This window comes from Triticum aestivum, chromosome 3D, assembly GCF_018294505.1.
Source record: "Triticum aestivum cultivar Chinese Spring chromosome 3D, IWGSC CS RefSeq v2.1, whole genome shotgun sequence".
NCBI lineage: Eukaryota > Viridiplantae > Streptophyta > Magnoliopsida > Poales > Poaceae > Triticum > Triticum aestivum.
The window spans coordinates 300,579,059-300,601,255 of NC_057802.1; positions in this window are offsets into that span (position 1 = coordinate 300,579,059).

Sequence of the window (22,197 nt, forward strand, 5' to 3'; positions counted from 1 at the left end):
TCGCCATCGTCATCATCAACCATCCTCCATCACCAATTTCATGATGCTCACCGCCGTGCGTGAGTAATTCCATCGTAGGCTTGCTGGACGGTGATGGGTTGGACGAGATCTATCATGTAATTGAGGGTTTGATCACTAGTATCCACTATGTTCTAAGATTGATGTTGCTATGACTTTGCTATGCTTAATGCTTGTCACTAGGGCCCGAGTGCCATGATTTCAGATCTGAACCTATTATGTTTTCATGAATATATGTGTGTTCTTGATCCTATCTTGCAAGTCTATAGTCACCTACTATGTGTTATGATCCGGCAACCCCGAATTGACAATAATCGGGACCACTCCCGGTGATGACCATAGTTTGAGGAGTTCATGTATTCACTATGTGCTAATGCTTTGTTCCGGTACTCTATTAAAAGGAGGCCTTAATATCCCTTAGTTTCCGCTAGGACCCTGCTGCCACGGGAGGGTAGGACAAAAGATGTCATGCAAGTTCTTTTCCATAAGCACGTATGACTATATTCGGAATACATGCCTACATTACATTGATGAATTGGAGCTAGTTCTGTGTCACCCTATGTTATGACTGTTACATGATGAACCGCATCCGGCATAATTCTCCATCACCGATCCAATGCCTACGAGCTTTTCATATATTGTTCTTCGCTTATTTACTTTTTCGTTGCTACTGTTACAATCACTATAAAACACCAAAAATATTACTTTTGCTACTGTCACTTTTGTTACCGTTACCACTACTATCATACTACTTTGCTACTAAATACTTTCCTGCAGATACTAAGTTATCCAAGTGTGGTTGAATTGACAACTCAACTGCTAATACTTGAGAATATTCTTTGGCTCCCTTGTGTCGAATCAATAAATTTAGGTTGAATACTCTACCCTCGAAAACTGTTGCGATCCCCTATACTTGTGGGTTATCAAGAACGCCGGCGCCACATACCAACGCATGATTCAAACATGCCTGGAGAAACAGATCGGCAAGACAGTTGAAGCTTATGTGGACGATGTCGTCATCAAAACTAGGCACGTCGAAACACTAATAGACGATTTACGTCTCACATTCGACAACCTCCATGCGTATGACATTAAGCTCAATCCGGAAAAGTGCATTTTCGGTGTCCCCGCTGGAAAACTGCTGGGCTTCATTGTTTCCAACAGAGGAATTGAAGCAAATCCAGCCAAAATCCGAGCTCTGTCACAATTGGCTACGCCAACATACCTTAAACAAGTCCAAAAGCTTGCGGGTTGCGTGGCAGCTCTAAGCCGCTTTATCTCCAGATTGGGAGAAAAGGCACTGCCACTCTATCGCCTTCTATGGCGAACCGATCACTTCGAGTGGACGGACGCGGCAACAGCCAAACTGGAAGAAATAAAAACCCTTCTAGCGAGCAACCCAATCCCGGCCGCGCCACACGTCGGTGAACCCATGTCACTATACATATCGACAACACATCAGGTGGTGAGCGCTGTGCTCGTCGTTGACCGAGAACAGGACGGACACAAATTCCCGCTTCAGAAGCCAGTATACTACGTATCCACTGTCCTTACACCATGCAAATCCCGATACCCCCATTATCAAAAGATAGCATACGCGGTCTTCATGGAATCCCGAAAGCTACGACACTACTTCCAGGAGTGTTCGATCACGGTGGCTTCCGAAGTACCACTCAACGACATAATAAACAACCGCGATGCTACGGGCCGGATCGCCAAATGGGCCATTGAGCTCCTTCCATTTGATATTACATACAAACCACGCCGAGCTATTAAATCCCAAGTACTGGCTGACTTCGTCGCCGAATGGACAGAGGCCAAACTCCCTAAAGAGTACGACACATACTCCAATTGGGTTATGTATTTCGATGGCTCCAAAATGCTGGCAGGACTAGGAGCGGGCGTCGTGTTAACGTCTCCTACTGGAGACGTAGTTCAGTACGTACTCCAAATACTATACACAAATTCTAACAACGCAGCCGAACACGAGGCCTTGTTGCATGGTCTCCGGATGGCTGTCTCCATGGGCATACAACGCCTACAGGTGCGCGGGGACTCAAACCTTGCAATATCTCAAATAAATGGAGATTTTGATGCCAAAGACCCAAGGATGGCGGCTTATCATAATGTCGTCCTAAAAATGTCGGCTCGGTTCGAGGGGCTCGAGTTCCATCATGTGGCTCATGAAAGTAATCAAGCGGCGGACGTTCTCGCTCGTATCGGCGCCAAGCGCGACCCCATCCCACCTAATATATTTCTGGAAAGGCTTTTTAAGCCATCCGTGGTGTGGCAGGGGGAAAGCGGCAACACTAGTCCGGATCCGAGCACAACCCCAGATGCCGAACACACAGATATCATCGGCGGCTCAGTCACCGAAATAACACCGTCGGCCATCTCATTATGGCAGTCATTGCCCCATGGACCGAACCTTTCCTGGCCTACCATAATAGGAATGAACTTCCTGAGGATCAGAATGAGGCCCGCCGCATCATCCGGCGTTCGAAGGCCTACAAGGTTCACGACGGAGAGCTCTATAAGAAAAGCGCTACCGGAGTCCTTCAAAGGTGTATCTCCGAGGAGGAGGGGCGGCATCTCCTAGCTGAGATTCATGCCGGTCTCGGCAGGCACCACGTCGCAGCTCGGGCCCTTGTAGTAAGGCCTTCCGCACAGGATTCTATTGGCCGACGGCCCGAGCAGTGATAACCCACAAGTATAGGGGATCAATTGTAGCCTCTTTATATAAGTAAGAGTGTCGAACCCAACGAGTAGCTAAAGGTAGAACAAATATTCCCTCAAGTTCTATCGACCACCGATACAACTCTACGCACGCTTGACGTTCACTTTACCTAGAACAAGTATAAAACTAGAAGTACTTTGTAGGTGTTTTTGGATAGGTTTGCAAGATAATAAAGAGAGCGTAAATAAAAAGTAGGGGCTGTTTAGATAAAGACACAACTAAATTAGTTTTAGTAAAGAGCTTGTTGTCATGAGAAAGTTATTTGTCCCTAGGCAATCGATAACTAGACCGGTAATCATTATTGCAATTTTATTTGAGGGAGAGGCATAACCTAACATACTTTCTCTACTTGGATCATATGCACTTATGATTGGAACTCTAGCAAGCATCCGCAACTACTAAAGATCATTAAGATAAAACCCAACCATAGCATTAAAGCATCAAGTCCTCTTTATCCCATACGCAACAACCCCCTTACTCGGGTTTGTGTTTCAGTCACTCACGCAACCCTCTATAAGCGAATCATGAACATATTGCAACACCCTACAGCGGGAATCCCTCACGCTTGCGCGACACGGATAGCACCATAGGACAACACCAATAATAAAACATGCAACTCAAACCAATCTTGATCATCAAATAACCCATAGGACAAAACGGATCTACTCAAACATCATAGGATAGCCATACATCATTGGGAAATAATATATAGCGTTGAGCACTGAAAGAACATGTGGTGCCCCCATGTTTGGTTTTGGTAATTGACGACAATCTCCATGGACTAATGGTTGCCTTGAGTTATATTTGAAGGTTTTGTCCATAGGCTTTTCTTGGAGTACATGTGTTGGTTTCAAGGAGAGTTTGTGTTGACCAAGGTGCTATTAAGGAATTATCCAAAGATTGGTCATGTGAGAGTTGAGCTTATTGCAAGCATGTCTTGAATAAGAAGATTGTGTGATCATTCATGTTTACCTTCAAGACATCATCCTAGAGTTGGAAAGATTCAAGGTTGATCAAGACTAAGTCAAGAGTGAATCAAGTTGATAAACTCACAAAGCGTAGAAGATGTACCGAGAGGGATCAAGTGATCCCATGGTATGGTAAGCATTGTCCATTGTGCTTTGTGTACTAACCCATGGTCTATGTGAGAGTTCTATGTGGGGTTAGGTACGTGTTCATGGGCTTGCGTCAAGAGGAAGATATCACTCAACCCAGGGAGAGGATGACATCAAGTGGTGATCGTCATCAAGATTGCCGTGTGCAAGTTCAAGTGGAGCATCACGAAGAGATCAAGTGCTTGAAGCTTGCCGTCCATTGTGGTGACAATGGACTTGTGAAGATGTGCCGAAGAGTGGCTCACCCATAGTGGACTATGGGGGAGTAATCATCTAGTCTTCATCGAGCCAACGCAATCAAGAAAGGTGGTCCAACTTGAGGGTGTCAAGATCGTCATCATCTAGCTCAAGTGGACCATGTGCAAGGCAAAGGTTTTCCCTTGATATGTTTTCTATTTTACCGGTCTCATGGTGGTAGTTGGGAGACCGGGTTATAGGATCGATAGCCGTACTATCAAGGGGGGCTCTCAAGTGAGTAGCTTGATCGTATCGTTCGTCGAGAGCTCAAACCATTGAATCCTTGCATCATGTTTCTTGGTTCTTGTTTGGTTATCTTTGTGAGTCTTAGATCTTATGGTCATCTTGATGACAAGCTTGAGTTCATCGAAAACGGAGTTTGCATGCGTCTTCTATGATGTTTTCGATGTTGGAGGTTTTACCGGTCTTATCCGAGGAAGGGTTCTCACCATTTTCTTTTGGGTCTTTTCTCATTTGCTTCTTATTGGTATTTATATCAAGATTGTGTTAGCCCTTGTTGCTAGCTTTCCAACAAACTTGGTTTCATCGAATTCGGAGTCCGTTTGCAGAAGTTGTGTCAGTTTTGGTGTCCTTTAAAGGGGCTGCTGCGGATGTAATTTTTTAGTACCGCTCTTGGGAGCGGTACTACCGCGGCTCCTGAGCGGTAGTACCTCTCCGGACCAAAATCTCGTGTTTTGCTCAGTGGAAGTAGGCACGGAAGTATTTTTTTTGTACCGCTCGCAAGCAGTAGTACCGCTACCACTTGCGGTAGTACCGCTATCCCTAGCGGTAATACCGTGAGGTCGAGCTGTAGTACCGTGGGGACGAGCGGTAGTACCGCTCCAGCGGTTCTACTGGCCTTTTGCCTCCTCGCTGTTGTTTTTCAAAGGGGTACTACCGCCCTAGCGGTAGTACCGCTCCTTGGAGTGGTAGTACCGCTCTGTGCGGGCTGTGAGCATAACGGTTGGATTTTCCCCACCTATAAAAGGGGGTCTTCTTCCCCATTGAACCTTATCCTTTGAGCTCGTGTTATTCCCCCATTGTTGACCTTCTTCGAGCTTGCTAACTCTCAATCCCTCCATGGATTCTTGCTAGTTTTTGAGGGAAAAGAGAGAGGAGATCTAGATCCACATTTCCACCAATCACTTTCTCCTCTATGTGAGGGGAACCCCTTGGATCTAGATCTTGGAGTTCTTGGTGTTCTCCTTCCTGTTCTTCCTCTCATTTTCCTCCCTAGCATTAGTTGCTTTGGTGGGATTTGAGAGAGAAGGACTTGGGCACTCCGTGTGCCCTTGCCATTGCATTTGGTGCATCGGTTTGAGTTCTCCACGGTGATACGTGGAAGTTACAAGTTGAGAAGCTTATTACTCTTGGGTGCTTGGTACCCTTGAGCTTGTTCCTCTTGGGTGCTTGGGCGCCCTAGATGGTTGGTGGTGTTCGGAGCTCAATCATTGTGGTGTAAAGCTCCGGGCAAGCATCGGGGTCTGCAATTAGGTTGTGAAGATCGCCCCGAGCAATTTGACGGGTTCCGGTGACCGCCCCCAAGGGTTGCCAAAGTGTACGGGTTCGGTGACCGCCCCCAAGGGTTGCCATTTGTACGGGTTCGGTGACCGCCCTCAAGGGTCCCTTAGTGGAATCACGGCATCTTGCATTGTGCGAGGGCGTGAGGAGATTACGGTGGCCCTAGTGGCTTCTTGGGGAGCATTGTGCCTCCACACCGCTGCAAACGGAGATTAGCATCCGCAAGGGTGTGAACTTCGGGATACATCATCGTCTCCGCGTGCCTCGATTATCTCTTACTCGAGCCCTTTACTTATGCACTTTACTTTGTGATAGCCATATTATTTCTTGTCATATATCTTGCTATCACCTAAGTAGGTTTTCTTGCTTAGCATAAGTTGTTGGTGCACATAGGTGAGCCTAGTTGTTGTAGGTTTTGTGCTTGACAAATTAACCGCTAGGTTTATTCTGCATTTGTTCAAGCCTCAACCGTAATTATTTTAAAGTACCTATTCACCCCCCCTCTAGGCGACATCGACGATCTTTCAATTGGTATCAGAGCCTCGTCTCTCTTTGTTAGGCTTAACCGCCTAGAGAGTAAAGATGTCGACTAGGGGATTAGGATTCTGTGACACACTTAGTTTCGATGGCACAAATTTTGATGTTTGGGTAATTCGCATGCTTAATCTCTTTAGGGTCATGGACCCAAATTTAGAGCGAATTGTAGATATGGGTTTTTCTCCTCCAAAAGATCCCCAAAGATTATCTTTAGAGGATGAGAAAAACTCTCATCTCAATGCTCAAGCTTCTAATATGCTTTTCGATGCTTTGAGCAATGTAGTTATATTTCAACTCATGCCTTTCCGGGATGCTCATGAGTTGTGGACAAAGCTTCAAGATAAATATGGCATGTCCAAGTTTTGTGGGGATGATTGTTCTCCCTCCATCTACGGTCGTGTTGTGTTCTCAACTTCTTCTACTTCACCTACATGTGGTTTGCCACAAGGTAATGACATGGTGAGTAGTGGTGTTCATTGCAATGATGATAGCGGGCTTAGTTTTGATAATCCTTCATCACTTTCTTGGTGCGATGCTTCATCTTTGGACTCTAGCACTTCGAGCACTCCAAATGTTTCACATTCTTGTGTTGATAGTCCTTGCATATCATGTACAAATTGCTTGACTAAATCTCATGATGATATGCTTGCTATGTCTTGTTGGCATGATAAAATGCATGTATTTCCTCGAGTTGTTCTGCTAACAATGTAGAGGAAACCCAACACTCCATGGAACAAGATGTGGTCTTGAATGGTGCTTCAAGGGATCCCACATCATCATCTATTGCTTTTTGCCTTATGGCCAAGTCTTCAAAGGTATCTCCCACTTTGAATCCTAATATATCTTGTGATAATATTGATGATGGCAAGAGTGATGATGATGTCGATTATGATGAAGAGAATGATGATGTTGCCTCCTTAAAAATTAAGGGGGGAATAATTTTTAAAGCTCTTCTTAAGAATAAAATTGCTCGTTCCAACTTCATGGAAATCATGTCTATTGCTATTGAGGGCAAGAAATATATTGATGAGTTGGAATCTCGTCTTGAGGAGCATGAGGTCACCATTGATAAAATGGAAGGTCATGAGCGTGATTACGCTAATGAGATTGCGGACCTCTCTCAAGCTCTTGAACTTGAACAAACCACCAAGGAATCTCTTGAGGAGACTTTTGCTCTAGAGTTATCTGGAGTGAAGGAATCTCATGATAGAGCTCTTGAGGTGGCCAATGTTTTTGAAACTAAAAATGCTAAGCTTGAAGTTGCTCATGCTAGACTCCTTGAGGATTTTGAGCACCTTGAAAATGGCTCAAGGGTCATCAAGGGTGAGCTCATCAAACTCATCGAGTCGCATGCTCAACTTGAAGCTTCTTATTTAAAAGAGCTTGCCAAGTTGCCTTCTCCTCTTGTTGTTAATGATGATGCTTGTGCTACTAACTCTATTTCTTGTGAAGCATCCATTTTAAAGGAGAACGTTGAGCTACGGGCTCAACTTGAGTTGCTATCTAGCAATTATGGGAGATTGGAAGAAAGCCATGAAAAGCTCTCAAGCTCTCATGATGATCTTCTAGTATCCCATAATGTGCTAAAGATAGCTCATGAGGCCATGATTGGTAAGGTAACATCTAGTGAGCCTCATGTGGACACTAGCACTACTTTTAGTCAAAATGCTATATTGCCTTGTGCTAGTCCTCGCGATTCATCCATGCATAACGTTGGTACATCTTGTGATGAATTTCTTTCCTTGCCTTGTTGCTCTAACGATGAAGCTTATACTTCCTCTAGTGCTTGTGTTGAGACTAACCATGTAGAGGAAATCAAAGAGCTCAAGGCCCAAGTCACTTCTTTGAAGAAACACTTGGAAAAGAGTCATGAAGGGAAATTTACACTCAACAACATCTTGAGAGTGCAAAAATCCCCTAATGACAAAGGTGGACTTGGATTCAACTCCAACAAGAAGAAGAAGTCCAAGATGAACAAAAAGAAGGGCCAAGAACAAGTCAAGAATTTGGCCAAGATTGTTTGCTTCAAGTGCAAAGTAGAAGGGCATCATGTTAGATCTTGCCCATTGAAGAAGAAGGCCATTAGTGACAAGCAACAAGGGAAGCAGCCACAAGTTCGATCTCATGCTCAACCACAAGTTGAAGAAAGTCCTCTTCTGTAACATCCCAAATTTTCAATTTGGAATGTTATACATTAGATCATCATTGCATAGCATATTTTATTGCATTTTGGCAAATCCTCGAAATCCTAAGCAACTCAAGGACCCTCGGAGAGAGTTGGGGATTTTCCCAGTTTTTGTATTTGATTTTTATCAAATAATGAAACGAGGATTTTTGGTTTTAATTATTTTTCACTCCGAAAAATATTTCATATTAAAATATATGAGAGGAGAAAATATGACTTCTCCAAAATAATTGAAATATTGGAGGAAAAAATATTAAAATCAAATATTTGATTTTATCGAATTTTTATTTGCAATTTTATTTGCATTAGAAAAATTGCATGTTTTCAAAACTGCATTTTTAGGGCCAAGAAAATGTTCATCTCGTTCTAATTATTTTAATTAGACGGTGAAAATTTATTCTCGCATTTTTAGATTTTTATTTGTTTTTCTAGGATTTTTTTAGTTTCGGCGGAATTATTTTAAAAAAAAAGAGATCCTGCGCCCGACTGGGCCGAGGCCCAGCTGAGCCATGCCGGCCCATGCCGCGTCGCCGTCTCCCACCTGGAGTCCGCAAGGACGCCGCCGCCGCCGGATGCGAGTCCGACCGGGACTCCTCCCCGAGGTCGCCCCCTCCCCCAAGCCACCTCCCCCACCTATATATACCGCCGTCGCCGCCCCGTTCCCCGCCACCCCGACCGGAGCCGCCGCTGCCCGAAGCCCCGACCGAGCTGCCGGAGAAGCTCGACGCCGCCGGCCCGACGCCGAACCCCGCCGCCCGATGCCCCGTCGACCCCGCCGCCTCACCCGCCCCTTGCCGCCCTCTCCCGAAGCCCGCCGAAGCCCCGCCCGACCCCGCCGGAATCCCGCCGGACCGAGGTAGCCACCACGCCGGTTTTCGCCGGAAAACCGATTCGGTTTATTTTGAAACCCTAGGTTTATTTTTTTATAGATCGGTTTTTTTTGGTTTAGTTAGTTAGTGAACATTCGCCCGGTCCGTTCGTTTTAACGAACGTGTTCACCGTTTAGTTGCTGTTAACGAACGTCCGTTCGATTAACTATTCGTCAGGTTTCTTTTTCGTCGGATTTTCCGCGATTTTTCCCGATCGCGATTTCCGATCTGTTTTTCGTTTTAGTTTAACTTTTCGCTCGTTTATCGGAATCAGGCGATTCAAGCGCCTAGAGTTTCCTCTCGAAATTCTCTTTCCGTTTAACCAACTCAAACAAGTTTTTGCTACTGTAAAATTTTACCTAGATCCAGATTAGTAAACGAAGCTTGTTTCTTTCGCCGTTTGATTTTCGTTGCTTCGTTTGATTTGATTCTTTTTGCAAACCGGAGTTCTTAAGTTGAACTTTATGGTTAGATATTTTATATGAGTTTTACTTGTGCATTAGTTGAGTGCTTACTGTATGCTTGTTTGTTTGCGATAGAGTACCCGGAGTGTGCCGCTTGCTACTTCGAATCTCTAGGTTTCACTGAACATCAGCAAGGCAAGTAACACTTTGATCATACTTCTTTTACTACCCAGTTTTATTGCATTAGATCAACCCTCAAACATTGCATGATTAGGATCTAATTAAATTGTGGGTTCTGGGAAGTACATGAGGTAGTACCTATTGCCCTGTTTATTATCAACCCTTGGGAGTTACTTCTACGTTTGCTTATATCGTTATGCTATGCTAGTAGACGTGGATTGGGTTTGAGTGTTACCATGACAGATGTGAGATTGTTAATTAATGGTTAAACTTAAGGTGGCAACTAAAACACACATCTGGGTGGATTGAGGTACCTGGGTATTCCAGGATTGCCTGTTTTTCTTTGGACCGCCACCCAGGCTCAAAGGGATCATGAGATTATTCATGCTAGAAACTTCTGTGTGCAGCCACAAGCTATTATGGGCTCTAGCATAGTTGAGTAGGTCGTGTGAATTCTTACAGTGGTAGACTAGCAGATGTAGGGGATGTAGGTGGTACTTTCTACCCATTCGTAAGGTGCAAACACTTCTGAAAGACTGTGTCTCGGTCATCCGTTTCTCAAACACCATGTAGTGCGAGAAATCTAACGGAGGAGATCGAGTCTTGTGGGGAAAAGTGCACAAACCTCTGCAGAGTGTATAAACTAATCATGGTTAGCCGTGTCCCCGGTTATGGACACCTTGAGTATCTAGTATCTGGATTATCATGTGAATCTCATCATGTTACTTTAATTAATTTTGTTGGGTTTTTATGATGATACTTAATTGGGATTGAGAATGCTGTCAACCATTCTCAATGTTTAACAAGCACCATGATAGTTAAATAAAATTTATTCCTTTGCAGTAGGGAAAAATTGGCTTTTCGCAAAACTGTAACCATAGAGCCTTCTACCAGCCATATATGCATGTAGTGTAGCATTATTCTGTTCTTTACTCTCTATGTGTTACATTGCCAGCATATTCCATGTGCTGACCCGTTTTCGGGCTGCAACGTTTCATGTTGCAGACTTTTCAGACGACGAGTAAGGTGCCTTAGGTCGTGGTCTTATACTCAGTGATGCCGTTGGAGTTGATGGACTCACTTATCTTCCAAGTCTTCCGCTGTTATCGTTTTAGATGGCCTTAAGCCATATTTGTCATACTTATTTCTCTCTTAAAATACTCGATGTAATAAGTGTGTGATTGCTACTCTGTTATAAATCCTCCAAGTACTGTCCGTGTCATCATTACTGATCCAGGGATGACATTGGTGCACGGTAGATCAGACTGTTTGAGGTCTGGTCGCTACAAGGTGGTATCAGAGCACACGCTGACTGTAGGACACGACCACTAAGCTTAAACCCTAGAACACTACTCTCTTCTCATTTCTGACTCCTCTCCATTTTCTACTCTTTTAGGAATGGCGGATGCAAGGAACAAGTTCATGCAACCGGATGAAGATACACCTTTTGGACGACACTTGAAGGAAGTCACTAAGTACCTGAACATCGGAATACCAAGCTTCACCGGGACCTACAACGCCACACTACCAGAAGAGGAGCGTTGGAAGATTCAAGTTCAAGTACCAGGAAGGACGTTTACGCCAGTCACTGAGCCTATAGAGTTTTCCTTTGATGCACCAACCTGGAGTTTAGGGAAGAGCATGGCAGCCCACATCACTATGGGACGCATTGGAGAAGTCTACCACAGGGAGCTTAAGGATACTATTTATCAGATTTGTGGACGCCGAGATGAGCAATGGGAGATGATCAGCACCAAGAAGGATGGAACAATTGCAGCTTTCATCCAGGAGCAAAACCAACACATTCGTCGCCAGGAGAACCAGATGTGCGCAGACATGATAGATCTGAAGAAGGCATTGACCAAGATCACGGAGTTGGAGGAAGAACTCAAGGCTACACGCGAGGATTATATTGAGGAAATTGTCGCACTGGTGGAGAAGAATGACGACCTGATAAAGAAGATCGGAGTATTCATGGGAGACCCAGCACCAGGAGGAGAATGATGATTGCGCTTGCCCGGATAACTACATCATCATCGACGACACCGACTCGGACCCCAGTGAAGATGATTTTGTTGATGAAGCTGGAGTAGATATCATGGAGTCTTCGACCGAACAAAATTTCTAGTAGACCACCATAATCAGTAGTAGTATTCCCCCATGTATATAGTATAGTCCGAGCACTTTGTAACGATAGTTAGATCGATTGTATGCCTTGTTTGAATTGATTGAGTGATATTGATTGTGTTTGTCTCATGAGCATATGGGTAGTGTTTTCTCTCTAGACCTCATTCTATTCTAAATTCTCATCTTTTTTAAACCTATCAGATGCCTCCGAGACGCGACACCGGATTTGTTTTCCCACCGGAGATCACTCAGTTGATTCAGCAGCAGAATGCCCTGATGCAAGTGTTAGTACAGAACCAAGGCAACAACAACAACAACAACCCACCACCACCCCCTGTTGATCACTTAACCCGTTTCTTGAGACTGAATCCGCCGGTGTTTTCCAGCAGCACCGAGCCGATTGTTGCAGATGATTGGCTCCACAAAGTTGGAAGGGAGTTGACCACTGCAGGATGCACAGATGCGGAGAGAGTGCGTTTTGCCGCACATCAGCTTGATGGACCCGCAGCATCATGGTGGGAGAATTACACAGCCACACACCCTATTAACACGGTCACATGGGACCAGTTTCAGCAAGCTTTCCGTACTGCCCATGTTTCAGCAGGAGCTATGGCTATGAAGAAGCGTGAGTTTCGCAACCTACGCCAAGGAGGACGCACCGTAGGCCAGTATGTGGAGGACTTTAGTAAGTTAGCACGTTATGCTCCAGATGACGTTGCTACAGATGCAGCCAAGCAGGAGAAGTTTCTGGAAGGACTGAATGATGAGCTAAGTATGCAGTTGATGGTAGCAACCTTCAACAACTACCAGGAGTTGGTAGATAGAGCTCTCATGATTGAAGGGAAGCAGCAGCAGATTGAAAGCCGCAAGAGGAAGTATGGACAAGGGAAGTACAATTCTGGAGCTCATTAGAAGTCACGTTTTACCCCAAATTCGGGAGGATCTTTTCAGCATACCCATGGAGCAGGAGGTTCGCACAACCATAGTGGACCCAAGAATGGTAATGGGAATGTAGGAAGCAACGGACAGAACCGTAATAACCCATCTACCCAAGTTAAGAGAGATCTGAGCCAAGTCACTTGCTACAAGTGCCAGAAGACTGGGCATTATGCTAATGAATGTCCAGAAGCTAAAAATGGAAATGGCAATGGAAGCTCTGGGAAGAAGCCAAACCCTTTCAACAAAGGACATGTGAACCATGTTAGCGTGGAGGAGGTTGAAGCTCAGCCAGATGCAGTAATAGGTAAGTTTTTGGTTAAGTCATTTACTGCACTCGTTCTTTTTGATACTGGTGCATCGCATTCATACATATCAAGGGGATTTGTGGATAAGTATAAACTGCCAACCCAAGCCCTTAGGTCACCCATGTTAGTAACCTCGCCAGGAGCAGAGTATATGGCTAGTTTATGGTGTGATCGGTTACCATTAAGGATTGGTAACTACGTGTTTCCCTCGGACCTAAGTACTGGAATCGCAAGGATTGGATGTGATATTAGGCATGGATTGGTTATCGAAGTATGGAGGGAACATTGAGTGCGCCAGTAAGTCGATTTTGCTTACCACCCCAGAAGGAAGAAGGATTAAGTATGTATCCCGACATGTGCCGAAGAGGACTCAAGTAAATTCCTTACCAGGAGTTGTACAAGAGGAAGTACCAGTGGTGAAGGATTACCCGGATGTATTTCCAGAAGAGTTCCCAGGCATGCCACCGGATAGAGACATTGAGTTTTTGATTGAGCTTTTGCCAGGCACAGGGCCAATATCTAAGAGACCGTACAGAATGCCCACAAAAGATTTGGAGGAGATTAAGAAGCAGATTAAGGAGTTACTGGATAAAGGCTATATTCACCCAAGTTCTTCACCTTGGGGATCGCCAGTGCTTCTAGTGGAGAAGAAGGATGGATCGTTAAGGATGGTTGTTGATTATCGAGGACTGAATGAAGTGACCATCAAGAACAAGTACCCACTGCCGATGATCAATGATTTGTTTGACCGATTGCAAGGAGCTAAGGTATTTTCCAAGATTGATCTGCGATCGGGATACCATCAGTTGAAGATTCGAGAGCAGGATATACCTAAGACGGCTTTTACCACCAGGTATGGGCTATATGAGTATACCGTTATGTCATTTGGTCTGACTAACGCCCCTGCCTATTTCATGAACCTGATGAACAAAGTGTTTATGGAGTTTTTGGATAATTTCGTCGTAGTGTTCATTGATGACATTTTGGTCTACTCAAAGAACGAAGAGGAGCATAAGGAGCATTTGCGTTTGGTACTTGAGAAGCTCAGAGAACATCAGTTATACTCCAAGTTCAGCAAATGTGAGTTTTGGCTGAAGGAAGTTGGATTCCTCGGACACGTTATATCCGGAGAAGGAATAGCAATAGACCCCACCAAAGTTGACACAGTAACAAGCTCGGAATCACCCACGTCAGTTGGAGAAATCCGGAGTTTTCTTGGACTCGCAGGATACTACCGGAGATTCATTGAGAATTTCTCAAAGATTGCAAAACCCATGACGGAGCTGTTGAAGAAAGACACCAAGTTCAATTGGACGGAGGAATGTGAAGCTAGTTTTCAGGAATTGAAGAAACGTTTGGTTACATCACCAGTGTTGATTTTGCCAGATCAGCGCAAGGATTATGAAGTTTACTGCGACGCTTCACATCGAGGACTTGGAGCAGTGCTGATGCAGGAAGGAAGAGTTGTTTCATATGCCTCATGACAGCTGAAGCCCCATGAGCTGAATTACGCTACGCATGATTTGGAGTTAGCAGCCGTAGTACATGCACTAAAGACATGGAGACATTTTCTCATCGGAAACCACTGTGAGGTGTACACGGATCACAAGAGTTTGAAATACATCTTCACGCAGAAGGAGTTGAATCTCAGGCAAAGGAGATGGTTGGAGCTCATAAAGGATTATGATATGAGATTGCATTATCACCCCGGAAAGGCTAACGTAGTAGCAGACGCGTTAAGCCGCAAGAGCCATGTCAACACACTCATGACCGGAGAGTTACCGAAAGAATTAGCCGAGGATCTTCGCGAGCTGTGTTTGGAGATAGTTCCGAGAGGCTATGTAGCAGCATTAGAAATTCAGTCTACTCTGATGGATAAGATCAGGGAAGCTCAGAAGACTGACAAGGAGATTGCCAAGATAAAGGAGAACATGAGCAAAGGAAAGTCCAAGGGATTTCGTGAGGACTAGCACGATACCTTATGGTTTGAGGACCGCGTTTATGTGCCTAATGACCCCGAGATTAGGAAGTTGATTATGCAAGAGGCCCATGATTCACCGTATTCGATTCACCCAGGAAATACCAAGATGTATTTGGATTTGAAGGATACTTTCTGGTGGACCGGAATGAAGAAAGATATTGCGGAGTATGTAGCAGTTTGTGATGTATGTCAGAGAGTGAAGGCAGAGCATCAGAAGCCAGCAGGACTGTTACAGCCATTGCCGATACCCGAATGGAAGTGGGACAAGTTAGGAATGGATTTTATCACTGGATTGCCAAGGACTCGTTCAGGCTATGACTCAATATGGGTTGTAGTCGATCGTTTAACGAAAGTAGCTCATTTCATCCCAGTGAAGACCACTTACAGCAGTGCTAAGTTGGCAAAGATATACATGACCAGGATAGTATGTCTGCATGGAGTTCCGAGGACCATTGTATCAGATAGAGGAACCCAGTTTACTTCAAAGTTTTGGAATTAGTTACATGAAAATTTGGGTACCAGGCTAGAGTTCAGTACAGCCTTTCACCCACAGACAGACGGACAGACCAAGAGAGTCAATCAGATTTTGGAAGATATGCTGAGAGCTTGTGCGCTAGATTATGGATCTAGTTGGGACGACAATTTGCCGTATGCAGAGTTTTCTTACAACAACAGTTATCAATCCAGTTTGAAGATGGCCCCTTTCGAAGCTTTGTGCGGAAGGAGGTGTAGAACACCATTGTTATGGGACGAAGTTGGAGACCGCCAGTTGTTTGGACCAGATTTGATTAAAGAGTCTGAACAGAAAGTGAAGTTGATTCGCGATAGGCTCAAGGTAGCCCAGTCCAGGCAGAAGAGTTATGCGGATTCTAAACGCAAGGAGACAGTTTACAAAGTCGGAGACAGAGTTTACCTACGAGTATCACCACTTCGAGGAGTGAAGCGCTTTGGAGTTAAGGGAAAGTTAGCGCCACGTTTTGTAGGACCATACAAAGTTTTGGAGCGTATGGGAGAAGTTGCTTACAAGCTGGAATTGCCTGAAGGATTGTCAGGAGTTCATGATGTATTTCACCTTTCCCAGTTGAAGAAGTGCCACGCAGAGATGGCTGAGATACCACTGAGAGATACGGTGCCATTGGAAGCGATTCAGCTGGATAGTGACTTGACCTATGAGGAGAAACCAGTTAAGATTCTTGAGTATGCCAGCCGAGTCACCCGCAGCAAGGTTATCAAGTTTTGCAAAGTTCAGTGGAGTCACCATACCGAGGACGAAGCCACCTGGAAGCGAGAGGAAGATCTACGGAAGGACCACTCTCACCTATTTTCTAGCCAACCCGAATCTCGAGGGCGAGATTCCTCTTAAGGGGGTAGGTTTGGAACATCCCAAATTTTCAATTTGGAATGTTATACATTAGATCATCATTGCATAGCATATTTATTGCATTTTGGCAAATCCTCGAAATCCTAAGCAACTCAAGGACCCTCGGAGAGAGTTGGGGATTTTCTCGGTTTTCATATTTGATTTTTATCAAATAATGAAACGAGGATTTTTGGTTTTAATTATTTTCACCCCGAAAAATATTTCATATTAAAATATATGAGAGGAGAAAATATGACTTCTCCAAAATAATTGAAATATTGGAGGAAAAATATTAAAATCAAACATTTGATTTTATCGGATTTTTATTTGCAATTTTATTTGCATTAGAAAAATTGCACGTTTTCAAAACTGCATTTTTAGGGCCAAGAAAATGTTCATCTTGTTCTAATTATTTTAATTAGACGGTGAAAATTTATTCTGGCATTTTTAGTTTTTTATTTATTTTTCTAGGATTTTTTTAGTTTCAGCGGAATTATTTTAAAAAAAAGAGATCCCGCGCCCGACTGGGCCGAGGCCCAGCCGAGCCAGGCCGGCCCATGCCGCGTCGCCGTCTCCCATGTGGAGTCCGCGAGGACGCCGCCGCCGCCGGATGCGAGTCCGACCGGGACTCCTCCCCGAGGTCGCCCCCTCCCCCAAGCCACCTCCCCCCCACCTATATATACCGCCGTCGCCGCCCCGTTCCCCGCCACCCCGACCGGAGCCGCCGCCGCCCGAAGCCCCGACCGAGCCGCCGGAGAAGCTCGACGCCGCCGCCCCGACGCCGAACCCCGCCGCCCGACGCCCCATCGACCCCGCCGCCAAACCCGCCCCTCGCCGCCCTCTCCCGAAGCCCGCGGGAGCCCCGCCCGACCCCGCCGGAATCCCGCCGGACCGAGGTAGCCACCGCGCCAGTTTTCGCCGGAAAACCGATTCGGTTTATTTTGAAACCCTAGGTTTATTTTTTTATAGATCGTTTTTTTTGTTTAATTAGTTAGTGAACGTTCGCCGGTCCGTTCGTTTTAACGAACGTGTTCACCGTTTAGTTGCTGTTAACGAACGTCCGTTCGATTAACTGTTCGTCAGTTTTCTTTTTCGTCGGATTTTCCGTGATTTTTCCCGATCGCGATTTCCGATCTGTTTTTCGTTTTAGTTTAACTTTTCGCTCGTTTATCGGAATCAGGCGATTCAAGCGCCTAGAGTTTTGTCTGGAAATTCTCTTTCCGTTTAACCAACTCAAACAAGTTTTTGCTACTGTAAAATTTGACCTAGATCCAGATTAGTAAACGAAGCTTGTTTCTTTCGCCGTTTGATTTTCGTTGCTTCGTTTGATTTGATTCTTTTTGCAAACCGGAGTTCTTAAGTTGAACTTTCTGGTTAGATCTTTTATATGAGTTTTACTTGTGCATTAGTTGAGTGCTTACTGTATGCTTGTTTGTTTGCGATAGAGTACCCGGAGTGCGCCGCTTGCTACTTCGAATCTGTAGGTTTCACGGATCATCAGCAAGGCAAGTAACACTTTGATCAACTTCTTTTACTACCCAGTTTTATTACATTAGATCAACCCTCAAACATTGCATGATTAGGATCTAATTAAATTGTGGGTTCTAGGAAGTAGATGAGGTAGAACCTATTGCCCTGTTTATTATCAAACCCTTGGGAGTTACATCTACGTTTGCTTATATCGTTATGCTATGCTAGTAGACGTGGATTGGGTTTGAGTGTTACCATGACAGATGTGAGATTGTTAATTAATGGTTAAACTTAAGGTGGCAACTAAAACACACATCTGGGTGGATTGAGGTACCTGGGTATTCCAGGATTGCCTGTTTTTCTTTGGACCGCCACCCAGGCTCAAAGGGATCATGAGATTATTCATGCTAGAAACTTCTGTGTGCAGCCACAAGCTATTATGGGCTCTAGCATAGTTGAGTAGGTCGTGTGAACTCTTACAGTGGTAGACTACCAGATATAGGGGATGTAAGTGGTACTGTCTACCCATTCGTAAGGTGCAAACACTTCTGAAAGACTGTGTCTCGGTCATCCGTTTCTCAAACACCATGTAGTGCGAGAAATCTAACGGAGGAGATCGAGTCTTGTGGGGAAAAGTGCACAAACCTCTGCAGAGTGTATAAACTAATCATGGTTAGCCGTGTCCCCGGTTATGGACACCTTGAGTATCTAGTATCTAGATTATCATGTGAATCTCATCATGTTACTTTAATTAATTTTGTTGGGTTTTTATGATGATACTTAATTGGGATTGAGAATGCTGTCAACCATTCTCAATGTTTAACAACCACCATGATAGTTAAATAAAATTTATTCCTTTGCAGTAGGGAAAAATTGGCTTTTTGCAAAACTGTAACCATAGAGCCTTCTACCAGCCATATATGCATGTAGTATAGCATTATTCTGTTCATTACTCTCTATGTGTTACATTGCCAGCATATTCCATGTGCTGACCCGTTTTCGGGCTGCAACGTTTCATGTTGCAGACTTTTCAGACGACGAGTAAGGTGCCTTAGGTTGTGGTCTTATACTCAGTGATGCCGTTGGAGTTGATGGACTCACTTATCTTCCAAGTCTTCTGCTGTTATCATTTTAGATGGCCTTAAGCCATATTTGTCATACTTATTTCTCTCTTGAAATACTCGATGTAATAAGTGTGTGATTTCTACTCTGTTATAAATCCTCCAAGTACTGTGCGTGTCAGCATTACTGATCCAGGGATGACACTGGTGCACGGTAGATCAGACTGTTTGAGGTCTGGTCGCTACATCTTCCCAAGAATCCTCAAGCTAATGCTTCTCAAGTTGAGAAATCAAGTGAGAGGAAAGTGAAGAGTAGACGTTGCTACTTATGTCGTGAGAAAGGTCATCTCGCCTCTTCATGCACTAGTGGTAACTTATCCAACCTAATTATTATTGATGATATCTATTCTCTTGGGAAGGATAATGTTGGCCATGTGTTTGCCAGATTTGTTGGTGCTCAAAGTGGTGTCAAGAAAAGAACCATTTGGGTAGCCAAGCCTATTGTGACTAACCTCTTAGGACCCAACTTGGTTGGGGACCAACTAGCTCAAACTTGATCAATAGGTGTTGTTGGAGGTCATTGGAGACTTGGCTACATTATGAAGAATTAACGGGACTTCATCATTCTTCTTGTCCCAAGCCAAGCCAATTGGGTTATCAAGTTTCTATCTTATATCCAATGTGCCTCCTTGCGGTAACTTGTACTTAAATTGTTTACATTGAAAGTTACTTGCCCCTTTGCATGTTTTTGTTTTGTTCCTTGCATGTGTTTGTATGTGTTGTGTCTCCAAATTGCTTATCTTGAGTAATCAAGTTTATGTATGTTGGTTTTCACTTCATGTACATGTGTGTCGTACGTTGAGCCTTTGTGCATCTTGTTTGTATCTTAGTTGGCTCTTGTGAGAGATTAATGGAATATCCCATTATGGGGGAGTGATGTGCTTTGTGCACCTCACAATCCTATAAATCTGTGTACATGAGTAATACCATCTAGCATTGATATTTCAAGATTATCTAGTCGCTATGTGGTATGTCTTCTCATGAGAAATTCAAATTCTAAATAGTCCATTAATTATCTCTTGTTGGATTCTCTTATTGCCTCTTGTTAAGTTTTTATTGGTATCACATTATGGGGAGTAATATGCTATGTGCATATTACAAGCCTAGAAAATGTGTACATTTGAGATATTGTCACCTAGAATTGATATTGTAAATTATCTTGTTCCTACGTGGCATGTTAGCTCTACAAGTTGCAATTTGCTTGTGTTTGGTGTGAAGATGATGTCGGATATCCTTGCTATCTACCACCGAGAATTATTTCCAAATACTTCTTGTCTTTTGACAATTGGTACTCACTTATGTGTGGTAGAAATTATTGATCATCTTCACGTTGGTGTTTGTTTTTTATTCGCCTTATCTCTTGCCAAGTTTGGGTCAACTCCCATTGCCTTCCGTGCCACTTGAGGATCTTGTTGTTTTCTTGATCTTGTCTAGTGTTTTCCTTGATATAGTGAACGTGGTGATCCTACCTTGTGCATTTTGTATTCAAATGCAAATTCTCTATAATGCACAACTCGTGGGGGAGCTATCCTATTTTCTATAAAACACTAAACTTGTGATCCATTTTAAGTGTGTTTTGGTGGACGGCAAGCCGTTTCTTTTTGGTACTTGTGCCATCATGAAACTTTGTAGAGAGCTTGGTTTGTTTGGAACCATCCTCTCTTTTGGGAGTTTGATATCATTTTGTGGGTTCCAATGGATATCTCATTCCTTGATGTATCTTTTAATGATATCTTCCAAGTGATGATTTCTCCATTTGGTATTCTTTTCACTTGGTATTTCCTTGTATTTTGGCATCGGTTCTTGAAAGTATTGAGCATGCATATTAACTTCATGTAGTTTCCGTGGCATGCTTTCTCTCTTTGACCCAATATATAGGGGAAACTCCACCAAGTCTCAAATTGGATGAGATGTGCATGAATTTCATTTCCATATCTATATGCACATATTTATGTGGAGTTTGTCCTATGTATTGTTGGTGTTTCTAACTCTTTGGTCCCAATGAGTTTGGGTACCATTTTGTTTGTGTCGTTGTTCTAGGAACAATTGGAGATGCATTGGATGCTCGGCTCACTCACAAGGAAGGTGTTGTCACCATGTGCTTTTTGGAGTCAAGCTAGGATGATCAATGAACTACTTTGTACCTTCAATTGGTATCTACTACATCCTTCTAATGTTAACTCGGTAACAAGTATCTTCATATACTTCATGCACACATTTCTTGCATCAACCTTGTGTAGGTTGTATCATGGCATGTTATTCATTCTCTCTTGTGATACTTGTTTCCTTTCTCAAAGCATCCCAACAATGATCTCTTGTTGCGAGTTGTGATGTCTTTGATGGTTGTGTGGTAGGAATTCATTTATGTACAATAAGACCATATCTAGCCATGTGCTATGCTTCCAAGCAAATATCTTATTGGTATATCTATGACTTCCTTTTGGATATCTTGTTCCTTCGTGTTGTAACTATTTCGGGTGTACATCCTTCTTTGTAGATATATATATAATCATGATCTCGTCTACCTAGAACCTTATACACTTGAGAGAAATTACATCTCTAGATGATATCCTTTCTTTCACGTCCACCTTGTCTTTCTTGTTATTTCTTTGGTGGCTCCGTGAAAGCTTTTGCCTTGAGTGCATGTCTTATCTCGTTGCATCTTGATGCACTCCTGTGTGGTGAAGATTATTTTCCTCATGCTTATCTCTACGAGGCTTTTGCCATCTTAATTGGTATCCCTCTCTTGATGAGGCTTTCATCTTCTATCTTCACCATGGGTTGTCACAAGTGTTGGTTATTCATTTTGCATTTTTAGTGTGCTTGTGAACCCTTTTGCTTGGTGTGTGTGGGGGAGGACATGTCATGCACCTTGTATCTCCACTATCCAAGACTATGTTGATGCTTAATGCTCATTCGTACATCAGTCTTCTCAAGTGCTTTGCCATGACTCACACACATCATTTTGGTTGAGCCTACTCTTAAGTTGCCTCTTTTATATGTTGCTCAATCATTTGTTTGTTGCAAGTGCTAGGCTTTGTTTCCTATATGCTCACTTGCACTTGTTGTGAGTTTCTATTGATTTTCGGGG